General features: G+C 40.6%; 1 long non-coding RNA gene across 1 annotated transcript in view; it reads left to right on the forward strand.

Moving 5' to 3' along the window:
- LOC140336346 (uncharacterized) overlaps positions 1-5,533 on the forward strand; it is a 36,865-nt gene extending 31,332 nt beyond the window's left edge. The window contains exon 4 of the long non-coding RNA XR_011921871.1: positions 4,123-5,533. This is a non-coding gene — a long non-coding RNA (uncharacterized lncRNA). The remainder of the gene's footprint in view (positions 1-4,122) is intronic.
- Positions 5,534-12,345: the final 6,812 nt, after the last annotated feature.

Consider the following 12,345-nt stretch of genomic DNA (forward strand, 5'->3'; position numbering starts at 1 on the left):
GAGAGAGAGGCGAGAGAGAAAAAGAGAGAGAGAGGAAAGAGAGAGAGAGGCGAGAGAGGAAAGAGAGAGGCGAGAGAGGAAAGAGAGGGGCGAGAGAGGAAAGAGAGAGAGGCGAGAGAGAAAGAGAGGCGAGAGAGAGAGGCGAGAGAGAAAGAGAGGCAAGAGAGAGAGAGAGGCGAGAGAGAAAGAGAGAGAGAGAGAGGCGAGAGAGAAAGAGAGAGAGAGAGAGGCGAGAGAGAAAGAGAGAGAGAGAGGCGAGAGAGAAAGAGAGAGAGGCGAGAGAGAAAGAGAGAGAGGCGAGAGAGGAAAGAGAGAGAGGCGAGAGAGGAAAGAGAGAGAGGCGAGAGAGAGAAAGAGAGAGAGGCGAGAGAGAAAGAGAGGCAAGAGAGAGAGAGAGGCAAGAGAGAGAGAGAGGCAAGAGAGAGAGAGAGGCAAGAGAGAGAGAGAGGCAAGAGAGAGAGAGAGAGAGAGAGAGAGAGGCGAGAGAGAGATGGAAGTTAGAAGTGAGAGAGAATGAGAAGGATGGAAGAGAGATAAAAGCTGAAAGGGAAAAAGAGAAAGACTAAAAAGAAAGAGATGGAACTGAGAGTGAGAATGAGAGACAAAGAAAGAGAGAGAGTGAGAGAGGGTGATGGAAGACAGAGAGACAGGGAGAGAAATTAAAGATATAGAGAAGATGGGAGATAGAGAGAGAGAGAGAGAGAGAGAGAGATATGGAAGCTGGAAGAAAGAGGGATGAGAGAGCGAGAGAAAGAAAAGGGGGAGATGGGCTAAACCTGCCCTAACAGATGATCCCCCTTCTGTTCTTGGAATCACCAGAATTCAAATTCTTTAAAATGCATTTTTCATAAAAACTGACAGCTCGGCTCGCCCAAATAAAAGGCAATTATCAAACTGCAAAAAATAAAGACTAGTAACTTGCAGTATATAAGATTTTTATTCTCTCTCTTTACCATCACTGTATATCATCAATTAGAAGAAATACTTGTGTGATTGAGTATCTTAGCAATCTTTAAGGATAAACAGTGCAGGAATCTCACAGAATGGAGGAAATGCTCCAATGACAGCGGATAATATTTCATTATTGTTACTTTGTGCTCAAACACCTACAAGTCAGAACATAACACGCTCCGTCCTGTATTGAAGAGCGCCATGGAAAATAGAATCTGACAGGGAAAACTCAATGTTGTTGTTGTGAAGATGTCACTGAGATTTATGAGTTTTCACCCACCTTAAACCAGCTCACTATTTGCTGAGGATCGGCCGCAGCTCTGCGTTGGGGTCATACACGAGTTGTCTTTGTTCTTCTTGCTGACACTTTTATTCTATGTAGCTGAAAAATAAATAGATGTTTGCTAATTTTTGTTTCTTTTATTGATGTAAAATTCTCCTGTGTCATTGTTTGTATCTGTATTTGCAACCCTTATTTAATGTACATCGCTGTGTAATATGTTGGCGATATATAAATACTGTTATTTGATAATAATAAATTCTAGGTATCACTATCGGCTCTCTGATACTGAGTTTGTATGTTGCTTACATACAGACTAAGGAGTTTGTTAATAAAGCTCAAATACTTAATATAAACTCATCTTAAAAAGGAGTATTGAAGGGACTTTTAAGGTAAAGTAGCATAAATCATCATTCTTTATTGTTTTAAAAAACACATTTTTCTTATTGATCCAACATAAACATTAATCAATTATGTCCTCGCAGCTTCAACAGTGACGATCCAATTGACAACAATAATACGCAAAAATTGAAGTGTTTCTCTACGCTTTTCGCACAAGTAGCTTCATCAAGAGAAAACCATTATTACTGTCTAAAAACAGACAATCCACATTAAAGCATTATAGCTACAGAATCAATTTCAGATATAATACTCATAACAAAGACATCCACTCTAATTCTAATAGATATCCCAGTATGGTCACTTATCTGTGACAACATCAATGTCATGCATAAGGGGGCTTTTCAAAATAGATCTGGTTCCTGAGCACTAGAGCAATCAAAAGAACTATGTAGTATAAAAAAAAAACAAGGGCCCAAACACTATCTAAAAATTAACTCACCTGTCCTTGGTCCGTCGGAGCAACCTTACCTGGTCCTCTGGTTCCCACTCTTTGGCCATCTTGGTTGGCCAGACCAGAATACATGCAAAGTTCACTCACTCCTGGCAGTGTACACATATGCTATGGTCTCTTTGCCTTTTTTGTCTTTGTATTGTTATGGTGTTTTGTGTTTGTATTTCGATGTTACCATCCATGCTCTTCTCAGGAACATTACAGTTTTTTGTCCTTGGTAGTAAAATTTCTTTTTCTTTGAACACAGCGGTCTCCTGTCCTCATCCCACAGCCATGAATATCATCGATCATGTGCTAAACCAATTAAACTAAGTGGCCTTCCTAGTCAGACAAGCTGTTTACTGTGTATTTTGGGGCCCCTGTGAGATCTGTTTGAGGCATTGTCATAGGTCAGGTCATGCATAGACCTAAGGGGGCATCATTTTAGGAGCTGGGGTTTGGAGGGGAAGGAGGGTGTGCAGGTTCCTTGTATCTCTGTATTGGGGGTTGTATCTGATGACAATGGAATTATTATTATTAAACGGGATTTATATAGCGACAACATATTACACAGCGCTGTACATTAAATAGGAGTTGCAAATGACAGACAGATACAGACAGTGACACATGAGAAGGAGAGGACCCTGCCCAGCGTTGGGTTTTGAGGGCTCTTTTAAATGAGCAGAAAGTAGGAGCAAGCCGAATAGGATGAGGAAGACCATTTTATGAGACCATTCCATAGAGTCAGGGCAGCTCTAGAAAAGTATTGGTGCTGTGCGTGTGATGAGGTTATGAGTGAGGAAGTCAATGGGATGATTATTTGTGAGCCAGAGAAAATGTTTTATGATTCATAAACAGGTAATGGGCAATAATTGCTATTGTTTATCTTTGTCTGGGGTGATCCCACCCATTGCTTTACCATGTGTTGGGGTGTAGGTGGATGACAAATATATACAACCATGTACCACCATGTACCAAATATTGCCATATCGGACATTTTGAAGCTATGTGCCCACCAAATGAACAGTAAAGATAAATTTACCATCATCATTACACAATACCCTATATTATAAATCTATTTGTTTAAGAGTATTGATATGTTGGAAAGAAGCCAAATCTTATAGGGTCACAAAGGTTTATCACCCGCACTTCTAGGTTTGTTAGCCAATACGGTGCCAAGTTATTCCTTACGTGCAAAGTAAAGGTCCATTTATATTCCACTTGTGTTATTTTAGTAGGTAGTCCCCTATCTCGTGGGTCATTTGGCTGCCCTCTCTCCACCCACGGCCAGCTTATCAGAACAAACAGACCATTTCTGGAGCCAGCACGCAACACTTTGGCCTACACTCCCCGTTGATAAGCCGTGGTGATTTCCCTCTGCAAGCCTGGCAGTTTTTAATATTTAATAAATCTATATAACCCAAATCTTATCATAGATCAGTAGAAAAGCTGGACTGCTACATGGGAGTCTATCACCATTGGGTATTGAGGTTCAGGGTTCAGGGCTACTTTGGATTTAAGGTGATTCCTGAGTGTTCAAGGTTCAACTGACTCAGTAAAATGACGGAAGATTTGGTCAGAACAATTTTTTTTATAGCCATAATGCCTTAAAATAAAATTTTAAAGCTTTTGAGTTAGGGCCAGCAGGATGACAATGGACAATAATGAGGTCTTTGTTTTATGACTTATATGATTCTGTAGGTTAAACCAATATTCTTATTCTTGGATAATTAACCTTTTTTGCTTTTGTTTTATTATTTGGGGCTTAATTGTTTTACATTTAAGTTTGTAATTGTAGCTAGTGGCCACTTTTAGCTGCTGTCCTCATAGCAGGGCTCACATCCCCCAAAAAAATGGGACTCCCCATTCCTACTAAACCCTTCTCCAGGCATGCAGCCTTATGATGGAATCTGGAAGCAACTTCTTTTGCTACATTTGTACTCCCTATTCATTCCCATCCAACTATAAACACCCAAAGTCCTTTAATTAAGTTAAACATGATGATAGACTTACCCACTTTGAAAATAAAATGTATTTTTTCTCCCATTTACAAATGCAGGTCAATCACAATGGCTTACCGTAACATACTGCCACCAAATGAAACAAGGGCAAAGAATCTCAGTGATGCCAATGAATAAATCTGGATATGCCAATGACCTCTCAACATTGGGACAAGCATGCTTTGCAAGGGTGATGAGGGGATTTATAGCACCTTTTTTTTGGTCTGGTGGAAAAGGGGACTTCACACTTGCTGCCTTCTCTTTCCTTGGCCACCCTGGCTGCATGCCTGGATAGGGGTATGGTTGGAATTTTAAAGGAAACTCAGAAGCTGGACCTGAAGATTCACAAATCAAATCAGTGCACAATCGCTCATACCTAACCACCATGCGGTCTCCTATATCTTGTCGCGGCACAGGGCTGGGAGGTAAAGGTGTGTTCATATCTCACCTGCTGATTGATTTAACAGCTACACCTCTGATCATCCCCAACCTGTCAATCTTACTACGTAGCTGTGTTCAGGCCAACACCCGTTGCTTTAACAATAAGTTAATTTCCTAGCCCAAGGCTCCTGTCTGTGATAGCTCCTACACTCCTGTTCCTCTGGTTCTGACTTTAGCTTGATAAGGACTACATTTGTTCCTTGCCCACTTTGATTTGCACCCATGCCTGTTTCTGAATCTGTCTGTCCATTGTGGACCACTCTGTTTCCAATTCATGCCACCTGGATCAGTGTTTAAGGGGCGCAACCTGGTACACCAATCATTCAAAACATCATTCCATATGGGGGATCTGGTGATACCACTCAGCACCTTTGTCTGTTTAAGGAGCCATCCCCATGTGCAGAATACACAGGGAGTCCACTATCTAAATTCATGGCAGATATATTATGGGCATTTTTAAATCTTTGTTTTATTTATGATGGAGCTGACAAATTCTGCATTGCTTTCCAAAGTAGCATTCATATTCATCCCTGCTGTCAAAGGAACTTCATCGAAAGTTTGTATAGCAATCACCAAGCCTTGAAATTACCACTGAACTAATGTATGTGATTGCTGATAAACCTGTGGGAGAAAACAGGAGCAGCCAACACTGTGGATCAATAATCTCAACCTCTACCCTAATTAGAGATAGGGAATAAAGTCCACCTGTATTTATGGTAGAACTAAGTCACCCTGGCGATCTTTTAAAAACCAATCTCATTTTCCGCTCTTTTGGAACCAAATTGTTGTCCCATCCTTGGAACCAAGGTAATCTATCTCTCTCTGGAAGCCCCTCTGAAACTGTTTTGGAGCCAAATCGATTTCTTCTTTTTTAACCATCCCCTCCGTACATCTGTGCATCAAAACCAATTTTTTTGGGTCCCTTGTTTGGAGCCATGCACCGCTTCTCTCCTTAACCTTTTGATCTTTTGTATAAACCTCTTAAAATAATGCACTTCATACCTTCCCAAACTGTTAAATTGCAGTAAAGTCTTTTCAGAACCTCCAAAATATTGCATTATTAAAAGACTTCTATAATAATTTTTTATTCATGAGTTCCTTGTGGTCCACCATAGGGGGATTGTCATTATTTGTGCTACACACATTGTGATAAAAGTTGTCTCTCACCCTCCCACCTCAAAATTTACAAAAGAGTTTTGCAAGTTGTTAAAAATACTGCATGGAGGTAATCTTTTCCAATAAAGAATAAATAAACCCAAGAAGAAAAATGTAATGTATTGCAGCATACCAGTCCTGATGGTTGCATTCATTTTTTTTTGGGTTGTCTTTTACTGTGATATGAATTGGAAATGAAATCAATCATATCATTCTTGTGTAAACTACTAGTCCCATTAATCTGCCAAGCAATGGAGATGAAGTGTGTAAAAACAAAGGAACAAAAACAATAACAGCCACCAAATCTAAGGACTGCTAAGCTGCAACATATTACATTTTTTCTTGGTTCTCAATACATTTTAGCTCTCTCACATTCCATAGTACTTGACAAGGGTAGTTCAAGGGTCGCCATCCACTTCATCAACTGCCAAAAGCCTCCACTCCCCTCCATTCACTCAATAATAACTCTTAATGCTTTGGTGGAGTTAACTATCCATGACAGCCTTTTATTACAAATGTAAACAACATTATAAAAAACAATGACCATAACCCAACAATATCAACCCAGTAATCAGGTCTTGGAGGCATCATAGGGACGGACTTACATTCCATTTTTATGAAGGACCATTTTACTTATGTTAGACCCCCATCCAACACACACCGTCTTGGGGGGGTAATATCAGCTGACTGCATAACAAAAAAAACTGGTCTTGATCACACCTTTTAGAGGGCACCACACCAAAGATCGTTCCTAACCATTTTATGACAACACATTACCTGCTTTTGAAACCCCAACTGCACTCCATTGACTAGAATCTGTTTTTCCATGACTGCTGATTTCCAAATTATCTTGCTTGCCCATTTCCCAATGACTGCTCCTTAATGTCCTTCCAACCCAACTGCTACTCAGGTACGTATCTTTCTTTAATTTTATTATTCTTCCCTTTTTGTTCAAATTATATAACTCCATACAACTCTTTATCCATTTTACCCCCTGGCATCCTTTCTCACCCAGTCATGTAATTCCTACACTATGGGCCCATACAGAGAACCATTCACACAATCCCCCGGCGTATATTAATGTATGATACATATTGTTATTATATCTGAATCACTCATAACCTCATCACACGCACGGCTCCAAGACTTTTCTAGAGCTGTCCCCACTCTCTGGAATGATCTTCCTCGTCCTATTCGGCTTGCTTCTACTTTCTGCTCATTTAAAAGAGAACTCAAAACCCAACGCTTCATCCTCACCTACCCGCCTTCTTCTGTCTCCTAAACCCTCACTACTTCCCACCATTCCATATCCCCCTCCTATTATGTGATACTTCCCCCACCTCCTAGATTGTAAGCTCTTCAGGGCAGGGTCCTCTCCTCCTCCTGTGTCACTGTTGTATCTTTCTGTCATTTGCAACCCCTATTTAATGTACTGTGCTGCATAATATGTTGGCGCTTTATAAATACAGTTTAATAATAATAATAGTAGTAATAATCACTGACATACTTTGCATTACTCTACACAAAGAGAACAATGTGAGGCTCAGGAATTGAAGTGACGGAATTCCCGGTCAACTTTGCTCTGAATATTTTTAATTCTCAGTGCCAGGTGAACTTTGGGTTCTGGGTGTTATCATGGATTGAAGTCAATGTCCGGGTCTCCCTCTGCCCATTGCTGAGTGCGCACTTCTCATCGGTACTTGGCAGAATCATTTTTTGGGTGTGTAAAAGTTGTGTTTTCTTTTCCAATGTCATAAAATGTTCTCGACTTTCTGAAAGTTTACATGTAGGGGCAGAGCACAGTTATTTTAAGAAGTTGTCAGTGCTAATGAATCCTGAGCTGTAGAGTTGAGAGAAGTCAAAGCATTAATTTCTATGCTGGTACTTTATTAAATTATCTCTCAAAAGTTTATTATTTCATATGACATTGGGGGTCATTTGATTGCATTTTTCTCCTCCATACAGCAGCTGTAGTTTAGTGATGACAGGAACACTTATGGCACCTGCAACTTCAATTCCCGACATCCTATTGTGTACTTTTCAGGCCTATGATAGCAATTGGATATTAAGAGGAACCAAAGTGGTCATGGTGTGCCAACTATAGCAGAGCCAACATTTGACCCCTAGGAAAACATGACGCAAATCTGTAATTCAATTTGAAAGGGTGACAACGCCGTGGAACTTTTCACAGCTGCCACAGAGTGTTGTCACCTTTTGAAGAAATAATTGCTCAAGCACCATTATACAAGCAAGGCCTGCAGACATGAATAAGGGGATGGAAAGGGGACTGGTGGTTTTTTGTAAATCTTTCCAAGAGTCTTAAATAGCAGTAGAAACCTTCTGATCCGATCTTCTATCCTTCCATTTAAAGGCGAGTAAGCTCTTTGTTGTTTAAGTAAATTCTAACTGGATGACATTGGGTTTGCCAACACACTGTGTACCATAAATGGCTAAGTTTGCTTTTTATTCAAGGCTTTTCTTGAGCTGCCCCAACTCTCTGGAATGGTCTTCTACGTCCTATTCGGCTTGCTCTTACTTTCTGCTCCTTTAGACGTCTTCGTCTGTGTCTTAAACCCTCACTACTTCCCACCATTCTATATCCCTCCTCATATTGTGTGATACTTCCCCCACCTCTTAGATTGTAAGCTCTTCGGGTCAGGGTCCTTCTGTGTCACTGTCTGTATCTGTCTGTCATTTGCAACCACTATTTAATGTACAGCGCTGTGTAATATGGTGGTGCTATATAAATACTGTTTAATTATATTAATAAGAATGGCTGAATGGCTAAAGTAGAGAATAACATGGTAAAGCAGAACTAAAGTTCACCTTTATGGAGAAATTGCATTTTGGTTTAGAATCCCATTGATTTGTATTATTATTATTTTTAGTGATTATTGGTGATTTATATCACTGCAGTCACCATGCAATCACACCAAGCATGCAATCTGTCTGCACTGCCTGTATTAATATAATAAAATATATAATATGCAATATACATAAACTACAGGGAGGGAAACTTTGTTTCTGAATGTATCCATGCAGAAGAAGTGTTGTGGGTGAGGGGTGAGGGGGGGTCCACAATTATTTTTCAGCCAATGTGATTTATCTTTGACCTCCCCTCTCCAGTCACACCTATTATTTTATTAGCGGGAAGTTGTTGCAGTCATCCTTGGAGCTCCTTTAAACTTTTTTTTGTTATTTTTAGTTCCTGAAGAGGTTTCCATCCAAATGAGTAATTCTTTAAATATCTATTTAGGAATGGCAAAACATCTCTTCAGTCCTGTTGCTTGCAAAGAAAAGCTCATTAGGGGATCGTTCACACAGCACAATTCTAAAGAAGAAATGACAATCAATTTGCTCAGGCTGATAAAATGTATCATAAACAACTGCTATTTTTTCCCTTATAAATTCCTTTTTTTCACCTTTTCAGCATCTAGGTCAGGGGTCTCAAAATCTGGCCCAGGGGCCAAATCTGGGCGACAACGTCCTTTTTTTTTGGCCCCCAAAGGAATCCTAAATATGAACTGCAGTTGGCACGCCGCTTCATTGAAATAGTGCCGCTACTACAATTCCCGGCATCACTTGCGTCTTTAGACCAGCGGGCTCTCTGCTCATGCATGGCCCCGCATTGGACTGTTTTATAGACGCAAATAATGCCGGGAATTTTAGTAGCGACGCTATTTAAATGAAGAGGGAGTTTCAGAGGCGGGCCACTCATAAGATTTAGCTCCGCATTGGCCGCATCTGGCATTTCCAGCACTCCCCCTCAGCTGTACTTTTCCTTGCTACTCCAAGGCATGGACTTGAATAATTGGATTTTCATGGAAGAATATTGTTATTATTATTGTTAGCCTGTGCAAAAAGGTTACCATTGAAATTTAACTCTGAAGGCTACAAATAGAGAAAGAAGCATAAGATTTTTTCCCAAATAAAATAAAAAAAAATTAATGTTATGCCTCTTTCTTTATTATAAGCTTGTTCCAGATTGAATGTGAAGCAAAACCTTTTTGTTTCCATATGAAAAGGGTTTATATCTAAAGAAAAGGAAAATTTTCCTCAATTTTTTAAATAAATTTTAAGGTTGGCCCGCGACTTTGTCTAAGTTTTTAATTTTGGCCCTCTGTGTATTTGAGTTTGACACCCCTGATCTAGGTGCTGCTTGGCCCCTTTTAATCACTTCTTTAAATCACTTCACATAACCACTTCCTGTCTATATGCATTTGCTCCAGTGTCAGCTGGACTGGCATTCAGAAGGTGATGATGGTGGGCCATGTCTGCTAAATGAGTGTTACTTGATGTTCTCCAATGGTCTGTTGGGTTTTTACAATGGAACACGGAGCCAGGAGAATGTATATTTGCTTGCCATTATTATGCTAAATACTCATGAGAAGGCCTAGTAGGGCAAACTGGGCAATTGCCCATCTTTTCCAGGGCCTAATTGATAGAATGACAGGGGTGCAGGGAGCTTGGCTTCTGTGCATTGGGGGCCCCAATTTATATGAGTGACCCCATTCTGTACAAACCATCCTTACCCATGAAAGGACTGGGTTATGGGGCATTTGTTTCTGGGACAGTACAAATATCATATGTGGGGTTGGTGGCCCTGAAGATATTTCTCCATTTAGATCCCAATCATAGCAGGGCCCCCAGTTAACCACAACTACAGGGTGTTCAGACCTGCAGACCCAGCAACTTCCTTTGCAGCTCTGAGTTGTCAAATGACTGAATGCCAAGAGCTGCAGAGGAAGTCAATGCTTCAACACAAATGCTGAATGTGTTTTACTTATTTCTTAAAGGAATCTGATTGATAAGAATATTCAGGGTTTGTTGCATAGGGTCCAAAAACAACCTAAGCCTGGGTTGTAAAGTTCTTTTTTTATTTACGATTTACCCCTGAGAAATCTCTCTTTTCAAGGAATATATGGGAATAGGTATGTTAACTGTTCTTAAAGGCAATACCCAACTTTCCACACGGCCACTAGCCACTGCATGGGCACCATATTTGTCCACAGGATTGGCCCATACTATGAATAGACCAGTGGGATGATTTTGCCTTTCAGTCCATCAGTTCCCAATCCTTCCCTATACAAACTTCTAGTAAGATCATTCTACTTCATTAAAGCTTAGCAATGCAATGGCCAACTTAACAGGCTGATAACCCATTGGCTTAATGTTGTCAGCCTACCAGAAGTGCTGCAACTGGCTCAATGTCCAGGTAAACCAAACTGCAACAATAATAAAAATAGGGTTTGGCTGTACTTTAAAAAAAAACACCCTAAACCATCTTTATTGCACCTTACTTATCAGTTCCAATGCATTTTGGCAATGACAAAATTTTGCCCAAATTTTCTGAAAATAACAAACCTGATTTCACTTAATGCTTCCAGTGTGAGCTGAAGAACGGGTGGATATTCTATCAGCAGATGGTGAAAGTTTTATGTGCTGCTTGTAAACTTTCAACTAAAGCTTAAAGACAGTGAAGGGGTCCATGGGGATGTTTGCAGTGGATGTCCATACAACAAGTTTTCCTGTGTGGGTGGAAGTCTGCAGGGTATGCTGGAAGTTCCTTGATGTCTACAGCTGATTGGAACAGAAGTGCAGTTTGATGATCACTATCCCCCGAGCCTCCACTTTCCATCACCCAGCCCCCATCTTGTTCCGAGCTGTCTCCCTGCAGACTGTCTGAAGACCCGAGCTCTCTTGATAATATTTCCGGACGTGTAGGTGTTATGTGATTTGTACTGTCCGTGGGGGTAAACTTGTTATTATCTCCAAGGCCTTTGTCTCCTAAAAAACTTTTTTATTCTTTGTTTTATCGAAAATACTTTTTCCCATAATGAAAATAGATTTCCTTCAAAGATAAAGTGGACTAATCTCTATGTTATGTGATGCTGAGCAAACTGCTTCCTCTTGCTTTGGTCATGTGATCAATGCCAAGGTTTGGTCATGTGGTTTCTAGTGAAGCTTGGGCAGGGCTAGTTAAATGGCAGCTCCCCAAATACCCAATGGAAGGGTCTTCAGGACCAACGTCTTAAGCTTAGCACACATGTCAGATGATTGCTTGTCCAAGGCCAATCTGACGTGTGTATACCAGTCCTCTGACTTCGTTCTCCAATCTGCAATGGTGGATTGATGACTGACCGATTGGGAACAACCCGATCTCCCCTCTCCAATAAACAGAATGGTGCTGTGTGTACAGCGCTCTTTCCTTCAACTGACAATAGAAATGATCATGAATGATAGTTTCCAGCATCCAACGTCTATCTTTAGATTTTTGACACAGCAGGTAAGGAATAAGCCCCCATCAGCTTTGGCTTTGTTAACTTTTACTTCTTTTACTTAAATCTGTTGTCTCCAGAGCAGGGATCCTTATTGGAGGATCTTCCCTTTATTCTCTAACATTGTGATAATGGTCTCAGGTATACACAGAGCAGTGAATCCAGGAACCACCCTGCAAACCACCACAACTGCAACACAAACACGCAATTAAAGTGGAACTAAACGCAAAAAAAAAAAAACATGCCTGTCTTCAAGCACGCAGATCCATCGAGAGGTTTCTTTATTTGAGTCCTGCGTCATTCCCTTATCCATGCTGGGCGCAGAGGAAGCACCGGGCACCAGCATATTCTTCTCCGGGTTCTTCTTCCTATGTTTCTGCGCAGGCGGGAAATCTGCAATTTTTTCTT

The sequence above is a fragment of the Pyxicephalus adspersus genome, chromosome 8, assembly GCF_032062135.1.
Source record: "Pyxicephalus adspersus chromosome 8, UCB_Pads_2.0, whole genome shotgun sequence".
NCBI classification, from domain to species: domain Eukaryota; kingdom Metazoa; phylum Chordata; class Amphibia; order Anura; family Pyxicephalidae; genus Pyxicephalus; species Pyxicephalus adspersus.